Below are 15824 nucleotides of genomic sequence, written 5' to 3' on the forward strand. Positions count from 1 at the left end.
GGCACAGTGGGGGACAGGCGACAGACTGAGGAGGGTGCTGGGGATGTGTGGGGTGATGACAGGCACAGTGGGGAGGGGACAGGTGGCAGACTGAGGAGGGTGCCTGGGATGCGTGTGTGTGTGTGGGGGGGGTGATGACAGGCACAGGGGGGAGGGGACAGGCGACAGACTGAGGAGGGTGCTGGGGATGTGTGTGGGGGGGGTGATGACAGGCACAGTGGGGAGGGGACAGGCAGCAGACTGAGGAGGGTGCTGGGATGTGGGAGGGGGAGTGAGAGGCAAACTGGAGAGGGGACAGGCGGCTGAACAAGGAGGGGGTATTTTATTGCTTAAAAGCTTGTGATGTCTCCCCCCACTTCTGCATGTCCTGCTCCCTCCCCTTTCCACTGCACAGTCAGGCAAAGGCAAAGGCTCCGCCTCTACAACCCCTTGACAATCCCCTACCTGAGCTTGCTTCACAGAATCCATTTCCCTTCCCCTGGGACAAGGTGACAATCTGGAGTGAATCTGGAGTGAAACCTGGTTGTTACTCTGCAGCCTGTGAGGGTGAGAAGGGCATTGAAGAGGTTTCAGAAGGGGCTTCAGTTCACCCCCTGATTCTCTCACCCAGGCCCTGCACACGTGGGGCTTGTCTACACTGGCAAGTTACTGCGCTGAAAAACCACCCCCGTGAGCACAGCGAGTCTCAGCGCAGTAACTCGCCAGTGTAGACAGGATCCCAGCGCTGGGAGCTGCGCCTCTCCTGGAGGTGGTTTTCCTACAGCGCTGGGAAAGCTCTGGCACCGACCACACTGTGCGGTTAAAACGCTGCCGCTGTCAGTGCAGACAAACCCTCACTCGTTTCAACTGCGCTGTGGAGCGGGCTCCCCCTGTGAACTGGCTCCCACCATGGTTTCCAGGCACCCTCCCCTGCCCGTCCATCCCCAGGTGAAGGTGCAGATGGGTCTGCAGCACAAGGGCAGCTCTGGGCACCGCATTCCGGGGGCCACGTGGGTCTGGCTCGCCTCTGGGTTTCTGGGGGGGTCTGGTTCCTACGGGCAGGGGGGAGAGGGGGCTGGGCGGGGTCTGCGTGAGGGAGTCTCGCCCTGTGGGAGGGGCAGGGGCAGGGTTCGGGGAGGGGGCGGGGTCTGTGGGGAGGGGCGGGGCGGGGTCTGAGTGAGGGAGTCTCGCCCTGTGGGGCAGGGCGGGGTCTGTGGGGAGGGCGGGGCCTGAGTGAGGGAGTCTCGCCCTGTGGGAGGGGCAGGGGCGGGGTCTGTGGGGGAGGGGCGGGGCCTGAGTGAGGGAGTCTCTGCCCCGCGCGAGGGGCAGGGGGCGGGGTCTGTGGGGGCGGGGCGGGGTCTGAGTGAGGAGTCTCTGCCCCGCGGGGGCAGGGGCGGGGTCTGTGGGGAGTGGGGCGGGGGGTCTGAGTGAGGAGTCTCTGCAACGCTTGGGAGGGGCAGGGGCGGGGTCTGGGCGGGGCAGGGTCTGTGGGGAGAGGGGGCGGGGTCTGTGGGGAGTCTCCTCGGGCGGGGGCGGGTCTGAGGGACTCTCTGCCCCGGGAGGGGCAGGGGCAGGGTCTGTGGGGAGTGGGGCGGGGTCTGGTGAGGGAGTCTCTGCCCCGCGCGAGGGGCAGGGGGCGGGTCTGAGTGAGGGAGTCTCTGCCCCCCGGGAGGGGCAGGGGGAAGGGTCTGGGCGGGGCAGGGTCTGTGGGGAGAGGGGCGGGGTTTGTGGGGGAGTGGGGGAGGGGGCGGGGTCTGAGTGAGGGAGTCTCTGCCCCGCGGGAGGGGCGGGGGGCGGGGTCGGTGGGACTCTCCTCGGGCGGGGGGCGGGGCAGGTTCTCTGAGCGCGGCTCTCCAGGCAGGGGAGGGGGAAGGGCCGCACTCACCGCTCCGCAACGTTCCGTGCCGCGCGCCGCCAGGCCGAGCCCCGCCCCCCCGCCTGGCCCAGGCCTGACAAGCGGAGCGCCGAGCTGCTCGGCCGCCGGGCGACGTCTCTGGCTGCCGCTTGCAGCCCTGAGCGCTCCGGCTCAGCCAGCGCCGCGCCCCCTCGTGGCGAACGCGCCCGCTGCAGGTGCCCCCCCCCGCCCCCGCTCCGCTCCCACCTGCCCTGGGGGGGGAGGGGGGGTCCAGGGTTCAGGCGGAGGAAGGGCCCGGAGGGGGCAGGGCCGGGCCCCAGCGGGGGACAGCCAGTGGGCGTGGCTGGGGCGCCCTTTGGGAGGGGGGGCAACTTTACCCGGGATCCCCCCCCCCGCCCCGCGCCCCGCACCAGCCCGCGGAGTCGCTGTGCGAAACGAGGGGGCGTGTCCCCCCCGCCGGGAATCCAGGCGGGTGGGGGCGAGTGATGACCCCCAGGGACCCATCCAGCCCGAGCCGGGCACCCGAGCAGGGGCAGAGCCGGGACGGGACGCAGCGCAGGAATGGAGGGGCTCATCGCCGGCCGGCGCCTTCCCCACTGCGGACTGTTAAAGGGGCTGGGTCCCAGGTCGGTGTCCGGGTTTCCGCTGCAACACCTGGTCGAAAAGGGAGCCCGGGAGCTCCGGCCTTCAGTCTCGTTAGCGGCACAGCAGGGCAGAGGCAGGGTCAGGGTGACCAGATGGGATCGAGATCATATCGGGACACGTGGGGCCCCCTGCCGCACCCCAACCTCTCATCCCCAGCCTCACCCCAGAACCCGCACCCCCAGCTGGAGCCCTCATCCCCACACCCCAACCTCTAATCCCCAGCTGGAGCCCCTCCGACAATCCCTCATCCCCAGCCTCACCCCAGAACCCGCACCCCAGCTGGAGCCTCATCCCCACACCCCAACCTCTCATCCCCAGCTGGAGCCCTGCTGCACCCCAAACCTCTCATCCCCAGCCTCACCCCAGAACCCGCACCCCAGCTGGAGCCCTCATCCCCACACCCCAACCTCTCATCCCCAGCTCAGAGCCCCTGCTGCCCCCCAAACCTCTCATCCCCAGCCTCACCCCAGAACCCGCACCCCCAGCTGGAGCCTCACCCCACACCCCAACCTCATCCCCAGCTCGAGCCCCTGCTGCACCCAAACCTCCTCATCCCCAGCCTCACCCCAGAACCCGCACCCCAGCTGGAGCCCTCATCCCCACACCCCAACCTCTCATCCCCAGCTCAGAGCCCTCCTGCACCCCAAACCCTCATCCCCAGCCTCACCCCAGAACCCGCACCCCAGCTGGAGCCCTCATCCCCACACCCCAACCTCTCATCCCCAGCTCGGAGCCCCTGCTGCACCCCAAACCTCTCATCCCCAGCCTCACCCCAGAACCCGCAGCCCCAGCTGGAGCCCTCATGCCCCACACCCCACCCTCGCATCCCCAGCTTGGAGCCCCTGCCGCACCCCAAACCTCTCATCCCCAGCCTCACCCCAGAACCCGCACCCCCAGCTGGAGCCCTCACCCCCACACCCCAACCGCTCATCCCCAGCACGGAGCCCTGCTGCACCCCAAACCTCTCATCCCCAGCCTCACCCCAGAACCCGCACCCCAGCTGGAGCCCTCATCCCCACACCCCAACCTCTCATCCCCAGCTCGGAGCCCCTGCTGCACCCCAAACCTCTCATCCCCAGCCTCACCCCAGAACCCGCACCCCAGCTGGAGCCCTCATCCCCACACCCCAACCTCTCATCCCCAGCTCAGAGCCCCTGCTGCACCCCAAACCTCTCATCCCCAGCCTCACCCCAGAACCCGCACCCCCAGCTGGAGCCCTCATCCCCCACACCCCAACCTCTCATCCCCAGCTCGGAGCCCCCTGCTGCACCCCAAACCTCTCATCCCCAGCCTCACCCCAGAACCCGCACCCCCAGCTGGAGCCCTCATCCCCACACCCCAACCTCTCATCCCCAGATCGGAGCCCGCTGCTGCACCGCAAATCCCTCATCCCTAGCCTCACCCCAGAACCCGCACCCCCAGCTGGAGCCCTCATCCCCACACCCCAACCTCTCATCCCCAGCTCGGTTGCCCCTTCTGCACCCCAAACCTCTCATCCCCAGCCTCACCCCAGAACCCGCACCCCCAGCTGGAGCCCTCATCCCCACACCCCAACCTCTCCTCCCCAGCTCAGAGCCCCTGCTGCACCCCAAACCTCTCATCCCCAGCCTCACCCCAGAACCCGCACCCCCAGCTGGAGCCCTCATCCCCACACCCCAACCTCTCATCCCCAGCTCGGAGCCCCCTGCTGCACCCCAAACCTCTCATCCCCAGCCTCACCCCAGAACCCGCACCCGCAGCTGGAGCCCTCATCCCCACACCCCAACCTCTCATCCCCAGCTCGGAGCCCCCTCCTACACCCCAAAACCCTCATCCCCAGCCTCACCCCAGAACCCGCACCCCCCGCAGGAGCCCTCATCCCCACACCCCAACCTCTCATCCCCAGCTCGGAGCCCCCTGCTGCACCCCAAACCTCTCATCCCCAGCCTCACCCCAGAACCCGCACCCCCAGCTGGAGCCCTCACCCCCACACCCCAACCTCTCATCCCCAGCTCGGAGCCCCCTGCTGCACCCCAAACCTCTCATCCCCAGCCTCACCCCAGAACCCGCACCCCCAGCTGGAGCCCTCATCCCCACACCCCAACCTCTCATCCCCAGCCGGGAGCCCCTGCTGCACCCCAAACCTCTCATCCCCAGCCTCACCCCAGAACCCGCACCCCAGCTGGAGCCCTCATCCCCACACCCCAACCTCTCATCCCCAGCTCAGGAGCCCCTGCTGCACCCCAAACCTCTCATCCCCAGCCTCACCCCAGAACCCGCACCCCAGCTGGAGCCCTCATCCCCACACCCCAACCTCTCATCCCCAGCCTGGAGCCCCTGCTGCACCCCAAACCTCATCCCCAGCCTCACCCCAGAACCCGCACCCCCAGCTGGAGCCCTCACCCCCACACCCCAACCTCTCATCCCCAGCTCGGAGCCCCCTGCTGCACCCCAAATCCCTCATCCCCAGCCTCACCCCAGAACCCGCACCCCCAGCTGGAGCCCTCATCCCCACACCCCAACCTCTCATCCCCAGCTGGAGCCCCTGCTGCACCCAAACCTCTCATCCCCAGCCTCACCCCAGAACCCGCACCCCAGCTGGAGCCCTCATCCCCACACCCCAACCTCTCATCCCCAGCTCGGAGCCCCTGCTGCACCCCAAACCTCTCATCCCCAGCCTCACCCCAGAACCCGCACCCCAGCTGGAGCCCTCACCCCACACCCCAACCTCTCATCCCCAGCTCGGAGCCCCTGCTGCACCCCAAACCTCATCCCCAGCCTCACCCCAGAACCCGCACCCCAGCTGGAGCCCTCATCCCCACACCCCAACCTCTCATCCCCAGCTCGGAGCCCCTGCTGCACCCCAAACCTCTCATCCCCAGCCTCACCCCAGAACCCGCACCCCAGCTGGAGCCCTCACCCCACACCCCAACCTCTCATCCCCAGCTCGGAGCCCCTGCTGCACCCCAAACCTCTCATCCCCAGCCTCACCCCAGAACCCGCACCCCAGCTGGAGCCCTCATCCCCACACCCCAACCTCTCATCCCCAGCTCAGGAGCCCCTGCTGCACCCAAACCTCTCATCCCCAGCCTCACCCCAGAACCCGCACCCCAGCTGGAGCCCTCACCCCACACCCCAACCTCTCATCCCCAGCTCGGAGCCCCTGCTGCACCCCAAACCTCTCATCCCCAGCCTCACCCCAGAACCCGCACCCCCAGCAGGAGCCCTCATCCCCACAGCCCAACCTCACATCCCCAGCTCGGAGCCCCTGCTGCACCCCAAACCTCTCATCCCCAGCCTCACCCCAGAACCCGCACCCCAGCTGGAGCCCTCATCCCCACACCCCAACCTCTCATCCCCAGCTCGGAGCCCCTGCTGCACCCCAAACCTCTCATCCCCAGCCTCACCCCAGAACCCGCACCCCAGCTGGAGCCCTCACCCCACACCCCAACCTCTCATCCCCAGCTCGGAGCCCCTGCTGCACCCCAAACCTCTCATCCCCAGCCTCACCCCAGAACCCGCACCCCAGCTGGAGCCCTCATCCCCACACCCCAACCTCTCATCCCCAGCTCGGAGCCCCTGCTGCACCCCAAACCTCTCATCCCCAGCCTCACCCCAGAACCCGCACCCCAGCTGGAGCCCTCATCCCCACACCCCAACCTCTCATCCCCAGCTGGAGCCCCTGCTGCACCCCAAACCTCTCATCCCCAGCCTCACCCCAGAACCCGCACCCCAGCTGGAGCCCTCATCCCCACACCCCAACCTCTCATCCCCAGCTCGGAGCCCCTGCTGCACCCCAAACCTCTCATCCCCAGCCTCACCCCAGAACCCGCACCCCAGCTGGAGCCTCACCCCACACCCCAACCTCTCATCCCCAGCTCAGAGCCCCTGCTGCACCCCAAACCTCTCATCCCCAGCCTCACCCCAGAACCCGCACCCCAGCTGGAGCCTCATCCCCACACCCCAACCTCTCATCCCCAGCCTCACCCCAGAACCCGCACCCCAGCTGGAGCCCTCATCCCCACACCCCAACCTCTCATCCCCAGCTCGGAGCCCCTGCTGCACCCCAAACCTCTCATCCCCAGCCTCACCCCAGAACCTGCACCCCAGCTGGAGCCTCATCCCCACACCCCAACCTCTCATCCCCAGCTCGGAGCCCCTGCTGCACCCCAAACCTCATCCCCAGCCTCACCCCAGAACCCGCACCCCAGCTGGAGCCCTCATCCCCACACCCCAACCTCTCATCCCCAGCTCAGAGCCCCTGCTGCACCCCAAACCTCTCATCCCCAGCCTCACCCCAGAACCCGCACCCCAGCTGGAGCCCTCATCCCACACCCCAACCTCTCATCCCCACGCTCGGAGCCCCCTGCTGCACCCAAACCTCTCATCCCCAGCCTCACCCCAGAACCCGCACCCCCAGCTGGAGCCCTCATCCCCACACCCCAACCTCTCATCCCCAGCCTGGAGCCCCTGCTGCACCCCAAACCTCTCATCCCCAGCCTCACCCCAGAACCCGCACCCCAGCTGGAGCCCTCATCCCCACACCCCAACCTCTCATCCCCAGCTCAGGAGCCCCTGCTGCACCCCAAACCTCTCATCCCCAGCCTCACCCCAGAACCCGCACCCCAGCTGGAGCCCTCATCCCCACACCCCAACCTCTCATCCCCAGCTCGAGCCCCTGCTGCACCCCAAACCTCTCATCCCCAGCCTCACCCCAGAACCCGCACCCCAGCTGGAGCCCTCATCCCACACCCCAACCTCTCATCCCCAGCTGGAGCCCCTGCTGCACCCCAAACCTCTCATCCCCAGCCTCACCCCAGAACCCGCACCCCAGCTGGAGCCCTCATCCCCACACCCCAACCTCTCATCCCCAGCTGGAGCCCCTGCTGCACCCCAAACCTCTCATCCCCAGCCTCACCCCAGAACCCGCACCCCAGCTGGAGCCCTCACCCCACACCCCAACCTCTCATCCCCAGCTCGGAGCCCCTGCTGCACCCCAAACCTCTCATCCCCAGCCTCACCCCAGAACCCGCACCCCAGCTGGAGCCCTCATCCCCACACCCCAACCTCTCATCCCCAGCTCGGAGCCCCTGCTGCACCCCAAACCTCTCATCCCCAGCCTCACCCCAGAACCCGCACCCCAGCTGGAGCCCTCATCCCCACACCCCAACCTCTCATCCCCAGCTCGGAGCCCCTGCTGCACCCCAAACCTCTCATCCCCAGCCTCACCCCAGAACCCGCACCCCAGCTGGAGCCCTCATCCCCACACCCCAACCTCTCATCCCCAGCTCGGAGCCCCTGCTGCACCCCAAACCTCTCATCCCCAGCCTCACCCCAGAACCCGCACCCCAGCTGGAGCCCTCATCCCCACACCCCAACCTCTCATCCCCAGCTGGAGCCCCTCCTGCACCGCAAATCCCTCATCCCCAGCCTCACCCCAGAACCCGCACCCCAGCTGGAGCCCCTGCTGCACCCCAACCTCTCATCCCCAGCCTCACCCCAGAACCTGCACCCCAGCTGGAGCCCTCATCCCCACACCCCAACCTCTCATCCCCAGCTGGAGCCCCTGCTGCACCCCAAACCTCTCATCCCCAGCCTCACCCCAGAACCCGCACCCCAGCTGGAGCCCTCATCCCCACACCCCAACCTCTCATCCCCAGCCTGGAGCCCCTGCTGCACCCCAAACCTCTCATCCCCAGCCTCACCCCAGAACCCGCACCCCAGCTGGAGCCTCATCCCCACACCCCAACCTCTCATCCCCAGCTCGGAGCCCCTGCTGCACCCCAAACCCTCATCCCCAGCCTCACCCCAGAACCCGCACCCCAGCTGGAGCCCTCATCCCCACACCCCAACCTCTCATCCCCAGCTCGGAGCCCCTGCTGCACCCCAAACCTCTCATCCCCAGCCTCACCCCAGAACCCGCACCCCAGCTGGAGCCTCATCCCCACCCCAACCTCTCATCCCCAGCCTGGAGCCCCTGCTGCACCCCAAATCCTCATCCCCAGCCTCACCCCAGAACCCGCACCCCAGCTGGAGCCCTCATCCCCACACCCCAACCTCTCATCCCCAGCTCGGAGCCCCTGCTGCACCCCAAACCTCTCATCCCCAGCCTCACCCCAGAACCCGCACCCCAGCTGGAGCCCTCACCCCACACCCCAACCTCTCATCCCCAGCTCGGAGCCCCTGCTGCACCCCAAACCTCTCATCCCCAGCCTCACCCCAGAACCCGCACCCCAGCTGGAGCCCTCATCCCCACACCCCAACCTCTCATCCCCAGCTGGGTGACCCTGCCGCACCCCAAACCTCTCATCCCCAGCCTCACCCCAGAACCCACACCCCCATCTGGAGCCCTCACCCCCACACCCCAACCTCTCATCCCCAGCTCGGAGCCCCCTGCTGCACCCCAAAACCCTCATCCCCAGCCTCACCCCAGAACCCGCACCCCCAGCTGGAGCCCTCATCCCCACACCCCAACCTCTCATCCCCAGCCTCACCCCAGAACCCGCACCCCCAGCTGGAGCCCTCATCCCCACACCCCAACCTCTCATCCCCAGCTCGGAGCCCCCTGCTGCACCCCAAACCTCTCATCCCCAGCCTCACCCCAGAACCCGCACCCCCAGCTGGAGCCCTCATCCCCACACCCCAACCTCTCATCCCCAGCTCGGAGCCCCCTGCTGCACCCCAAACCTCTCATCCCCAGCCTCACCCCAGAACCCGCACCCCAGCTGGAGCCCTCATCCCCACACCCCAAACTCTCATCCCCAGCTCGGAGATCCCTGCTGCACCCCAAACCTCATCCCCAGCCTCACCCCAGAACCCGCACCCCAGCTGGAGCCTCATCCCCACACCCCAACCTCTCATCCCCAGCTCGGAGCCCCTGCTGCACCCCAAACCTCTCATCCCCAGCCTCACCCCAGAACCCGCACCCCAGCTGGAGCCCTCATCCCCACACCCCAACCTCTCATCCCCAGCTGGAGCCCCTGCTGCACCCCAAACCTCTCATCCCCAGCCTCACCCCAGAACCCGCACCCCAGCTGGAGCCCTCATCCCCACACCCCAACCTCTCATCCCCAGCTCGGAGCCCCCTGCTGCACCCCAAACCTCTCATCCCCAGCCTCACCCCAGAACCCGCACCCGCAGCCGGAGCCCTCATCCCCACACCCCAACCTCTCATCTCCAGCTCGGAGCCCCTGCTGCACCCCAAACCTCATCCCCAGCCTCACCCCAGAACCCGCACCCAGCTGGAGCCCTCACCCCACACCCCAACCTCTCATCCCCAGCTGGAGCCCCTGCTGCACCCCAAACCTCTCATCCCCAGCCTCACCCCAGAACCCGCACCCCAGCTGGAGCCCTCATCCCACACCCCAACCTCTCATCCCCAGCTCAGAGCCCCTGCTGCACCCCAAACCTCTCATCCCCAGCCTCACCCCAGAACCTGCACCCCAGCTGGAGCCCTCATCCCCACACCCCAACCTCTCATCCCCAGCTGGAGCCCCTGCTGCACCCCAAACCTCTCATCCCCAGCCTCACCCCAGAACCCGCACCCCAGCTGGAGCCCTCATCCCCACACCCCAACCTCTCATCCCCAGCCTGAGCCCCTGCTGCACCCCAAACCTCTCATCCCCAGCCTCACCCCAGAACCCGCACCCCAGCTGGAGCCCTCATCCCCACACCCCAACCTCTCATCCCCAGCTCGGAGCCCCTGCTGCACCCCAAACCTCTCATCCCCAGCCTCACCCCAGAACCCGCACCCCAGCTGGAGCCCTCATCCCCACACCCCAACCGCTCATCCCCAGCACGGAGCCCCCTCCTGCCCCCCAAACCTCTCAGCCCCAGCCGCACCCCAGAACCCGCCCCCCCCGCGGGAGCCCTCATCCCCACACCCCAACCTCTCATCCCCAGCTCGGAGCCCCTGCTGCACCCCAAACCTCTCATCCCCAGCCTCACCCCAGAACCCGCACCCCAGCTGGAGCCCTCATCCCCACACCCCAACCTCTCATCCCCAGCTCAGGAGCCCCTGCTGCACCCCAAACCTCTCATCCCCAGCCTCACCCCAGAACCCGCACCCCAGCTGGAGCCCTCACCCCACACCCCAACCTCTCATCCCCAGCTGGAGCCCCTGCCGCACCCCAAACCTCTCATCCCCAGCCTCACCCCAGAACCCGCACCCCAGCTGGAGCCCTCATCCCCACACCCCAACCTCTCATCCCCAGCTCGGAGCCCCTGCTGCACCCCAAACCTCTCATCCCCAGCCTCACCCCAGAACCTGCACCCCAGCTGGAGCCCTCATCCCCACACCCCAACCTCTCATCCCCAGCTGGAGCCCCTGCTGCACCCCAAACCTCTCATCCCCAGCCTCACCCCAGAACCCGCACCCCAGCTGGAGCCCTCATCCCCACACCCCAACCTCTCATCCCCAGCTCGGAGCCCCTGCTGCACCCCAAACCTCTCATCCCCAGCCTCACCCCAGAACCCGCACCCCAGCTGGAGCCCTCATCCCCACACCCCAACCTCTCATCCCCAGCTCGGAGCCCCTGCTGCACCCCAAACCTCTCATCCCCAGCCTCACCCCAGAACCTGCACCCCAGCTGGAGCCCTCATCCCCACACCCCAACCTCTCATCCCCAGCTCGGAGCCCCTGCTGCACCCCAAACCTCTCATCCCCAGCCTCACCCCAGAACCCGCACCCCAGCTGGAGCCCTCATCCCCACACCCCAACCTCTCATCCCCAGCCTGGAGCCCCTGCTGCACCCCAAACCTCTCATCCCAGCCTCACCCCAGAACCCGCACCCCCAGCTGGAGCCTCATCCCCACACCCCAACCTCTCATCCCCAGCCTGGAGCCCCTGCTGCACCCCAAACCTCTCATCCCCAGCCTCACCCCAGAACCCGCACCCCAGCTGGAGCCCTCATCCCCACACCCCAACCTCTCATCCCCAGCTCGGAGCCCCTGCTGCACCCCAAACCTCTCATCCCCAGCCTCACCCCAGAACCCGCACCCCAGCTGGAGCCCTCATCCCCACACCCCAACCTCTCATCCCCAGCTCGGAGCCCCTGCTGCACCCCAAACCTCATCCCCAGCCTCACCCCAGAACCCGCACCCCAGCTGGAGCCCTCATCCCCACACCCCAACCTCTCATCCCCAGCTGGAGCCCCTGCTGCACCCCAAACCTCTCATCCCCAGCCTCACCCCAGAACCCGCACCCCAGCTGGAGCCCTCATCCCCACACCCCAACCTCTCATCCCCAGCTCGGAGCCCCTGCTGCACCCCAAACCTCTCATCCCCAGCCTCACCCCAGAACCTGCACCCCAGCTGGAGCCCTCATCCCCACACCCCAACCTCTCATCCCCAGCTCGGAGCCCCTGCTGCACCCCAAACCTCTCATCCCCAGCCTCACCCCAGAACCCGCACCCCAGCTGGAGCCTCATCCCCACACCCCAACCTCTCATCCCCAGCCTGGAGCCCCTGCTGCACCCCAAACCTCTCATCCCCAGCCTCACCCCAGAATCCGCACCCCCAGCTGGAGCCCTCATCCCCACAACCCAACCTCTCATCCCCAGCTCGGAGCCCCTGCTGCACCCCAAACCTCTCATCCCCAGCCTCACCCCAGAACCCGCACCCCAGCTGGAGCCCTCATCCCCACACCCCAACCTCTCATCCCCAGCTCGGAGCCCCTGCTGCACCCCAAACCTCTCATCCCCAGCCTCACCCCAGAACCCGCACCCCAGCTGGAGCCCTCATCCCCACACCCCAACCTCTCATCCCCAGCTGGAGCCCCTGCTGCACCCCAAACCTCATCCCCAGCCTCACCCCAGAACCCGCACCCCCAGCTGGAGCCCTCATCCCCCACACCCCAACCTCTCATCCCCAGCTCGGAGCCCCCTGCCGCACCCCAAACCTCTCATCCCCAGCCTCACCCCAGAACCCGCACCCCAAGCTGGAGCCCCCACCCCCACACCCCAACCTCTCATCCCCAGCTCGGAGCCCCTGCTGCACCCCAAAACACTCATCCCCAGCCACACCCCCGAACCCGCACCCCAGCTGGAGCCCTCATCCCCACACCCCCACCGCTCATCCCCAGCTGGAGCCCCTGCTGCACCCCAAACCTCATCCCCAGCCTCACCCCAGAACCCGCACCCCCAGCTGGAGCCCTCACCCCCACACCCCAACCTCTCATCCCCAGCTCGGAGCCCCCTGCCGCACCCCAAACCTCTCATCCCCAGCCTCACCCCAGAACCCGCACCCCCAGCTGGAGCCCTCATCCCCACACCCCAACCTCTCATCCCCAGCTTGGAGCCCCTGCTGCACCCCAAACCTCTCATCCCCAGCCTCACCCCAGAACCCGCACCCCAGCTGGAGCCCTCATCCCCACACCCCAACCTCTCATCCCCAGCTCAGAGCCCCTGCTGCACCCCAAACCTCTCATCCCCAGCCTCACCCCAGAACCCGCACCCCCAGCTGGAGCCCTCATCCCCACACCCCAACCTCTCATCCCCAGCCTGGAGCCCCTGCTGCACCCCAAACCTCTCATCCCCAGCCTCACCCCAGAACCCGCACCCCCAGCTGGAGCCCTCATCCCCACACCCCAACCTCTCATCCCCAGCTCGGAGCCCCCTGCTGCACCCCAAACCTCTCATCCCCAGCCTCACTGCAGAACCCGCACCCCAGCTGGAGCCCTCATCCCCACACCCCAACCTCTCATCCCCAGCTCGGAGCCCCTGCTGCACCCCAAACCTCTCATCCCCAGCCTCACCCCAGAACCTGCACCCCAGCTGGAGCCCTCATCCCCACACCCCAACCTCTCATCCCCAGGTCGGAGCCCGCTGCTGCACCCCAAACCTCTCATCCCCAGCCTCACCCCAGAACCCGCACCCCAGCTGGAGCCCTCACCCCACATCCCAACCTCTCATCCCCAGCTCGGAGCCCCTGCTGCACCCCAAACCTCTCATCCCCAGCCTCACCCCAGAACCTGCACCCCAGCTGGAGCCTCATCCCCACACCCCAACCTCTCATCCCCAGCTCGGAGCCCCTGCTGCACCCCAACCCTCTCATCCCCAGCCTCACCCCAGAACCCGCACCCCAGCTGGAGCCCTCACCCCACATCCCAACCTCTCATCCCCAGCTCGGCCCCCTGCTGCACCAAACCTCTCATCCCCAGCCTCACCCCAGAACCCGCACCCCAGCTGGAGCCCTCATCCCCACACCCCAACCTCTCATCCCCAGCTTGTAGCCCCCTGCTGCACCCCAAACCTCTCATCCCCAGCCTCACCCCAGAACCTGCACCCGCAGCTGGAGCCCTCATCCCCACACACCAACCTCTCTTCTCCAGCTCGGAGCCCCCTGCTGCACCGCAAATCCCTCATCCCCCGCCTCACCCCAGAACCTGCACCCCAGCTGGAGCCCTCATCCCCACACCCCAACCTCTCATCCCCAGCTCGGAGCCCCTGCTGCACCCCAAACCTCTCATCCCCAGCCTCACCCCAGAACCTGCACCCCAGCTGGAGCCCTCATCCCCACACCCCAACCTCTCATCCCCAGCTCGGAGCCCCTGCTGCACCCCAAACCTCTCATCCCCAGCCTCACCCCAGAACCTGCACCCCAGCTGGAGCCCTCATCCCCACACCCCAACCTCTCATCCCCAGCTGGAGCCCCTGCTGCACCCCAAACCTCTCATCCCCAGCCTCACCCCAGAACCCGCACCCCAGCTGGAGCCTCACCCCCACACCCCAACCTCTCATCCCCAGCCTGGAGCCCCTGCTGCACCCCAAACCTCTCATCCCCAGCCTCACCCCAGAACCCGCACCCCAGCTGGAGCCCTCATCCCCACACCCCAACCTCTCATCCCCAGCTCGGAGCCCCTGCTGCACCCCAAACCTCTCATCCCCAGCCTCACCCCAGAACCCGCACCCCAGCTGGAGCCCTCATCCCCACACCCCAACCTCTCATCCCCAGCCTGGAGCCCCCTGCTGCACCCCAAACCTCTCATCCCCAGCCTCACCCCAGAACCCGCAACCCCAGCTGGAGCCCTCATCCCCACACCCCAACCTCTCATCCCCAGCTCGGAGCCCCTGCTGCACCCCAAACCTCTCATCCCCAGCCTCACCCCAGAACCCGCACCCCAGCTGGAGCCCTCATCCCCACACCCCAACCTCTCATCCCCAGCTCGGAGCCCTCCTGCACCGCAAACCCTCATCCCCAGCCTCACCCCAGAACCTGCACCCCAGCTGGAGCCCTCATCCCCACACCCCAACCTCTCATCCCCAGCTCGGAGCCCCTGCTGCACCCCAAACCTCTCATCCCCAGCCTCACCCCAGAACCTGCACCCCAGCTGTAGCCCTCATCCCCACACCCCAACCTCTAATCCCCAGGTGTGAGCCCCCTGCCGCACCCCATACCTCTCATCCCCAGCCTCACCCCAGAACCCGCACCCCAGCTGGAGCCCTCATCCCCACACCCCAACCTCTCATCCCCAGCTCAGAGCCCCTCCTGCACCCCAAACCTCATCCCCAGCCTCACCCCAGAACCTGCACCCCAGCTGGAGCCCTCATCCCCACACCCCAACCTCTCATCCCCAGCTCGGAGCCCCTGCTGCACCCCAAACCTCTCATCCCCAGCCTCACCCCAGAACCCGCACCCCAGCTGGAGCCCTCATCCCCACACCCCAACCTCTCATCCCCAGCTGGAGCCCCTGCTGCACCCCAAATCCTCATCCCCAGCCTCACCCCAGAACCCGCACCCCAGCTGGAGCCCTCACCCCACACCCCAACCTCTCATCCCCAGCCAGGAGCCCCTGCTGCACCCCAAACCTCTCATCCCCAGCCTCACCCCAGAACCACCCCCAGCTGGAGCCCTCACCCCACACCCCAACCTCTCATCCCCAGCTCGGAGCCCCTGCTGCACCCCAAACCTCTCATCCCCAGCCTCACCCCAGAACCCGCACCCCAGCTGGAGCCCTCATCCCCACACCCCAACCTCTCATCCCCAGCTCGGAGCCCCTCCTACACTGCCAAACCTCATCCCCAGCCTCACCCCAGAACCTGCACCCCAGCTGGAGCCCACATCCCCACACCCCAACCTCTCATCCCCAGCTCGGAGCCCCGTGCTGCACCCCAAACCTCTCATCCCCAGCCTCACCCCAGAACCCGCACCCCCAGCTGGAGCCCTCATCCCCACACCCCAACCTCTCATCCCCAGCTCGGAGCCCCCTGCTGCACCCCCAACCCCTCATCCCCCGCCTCACCCCAGAACCCGCACCCCCAGCTGGAGCCCTCATCCCCACACCCCAACCTCTCATCCCCAGCTCGGAGCCCCCTGCTGCACCGCAAATCCCTCATCCCCAGCCTCACCCCAGAACCCGCACCCCCAG

The 15824-nt window shown here is 67.7% G+C and overlaps 1 protein-coding gene and 1 long non-coding RNA gene across 4 annotated transcripts in view; both read right to left on the reverse strand.

The window, feature by feature from the left end:
* LOC120385170 overlaps window positions 1-1911 on the reverse strand; it is a 32436-nt gene extending 30525 nt beyond the window's left edge. For all 3 annotated transcript variants that reach the window (XR_005589321.1, XR_005589320.1, XR_005589319.1), the window contains exons 1-2: window positions 1865-1911; window positions 445-538 (exon numbers count right to left, since the gene is read on the reverse strand). This is a non-coding gene — a long non-coding RNA (uncharacterized LOC120385170). The remainder of the gene's footprint in view (window positions 1-444; window positions 539-1864) is intronic.
* The window catches only part of LOC120385155, a 572769-nt gene that overhangs the window by 481903 nt on the left and 75042 nt on the right, over window positions 1-15824 (reverse strand). The window lies entirely within an intron of this gene.

Source organism: Mauremys reevesii, linkage group 17 (assembly GCF_016161935.1).
Source record: "Mauremys reevesii isolate NIE-2019 linkage group 17, ASM1616193v1, whole genome shotgun sequence".
Taxonomy (NCBI): domain Eukaryota; kingdom Metazoa; phylum Chordata; order Testudines; family Geoemydidae; genus Mauremys; species Mauremys reevesii.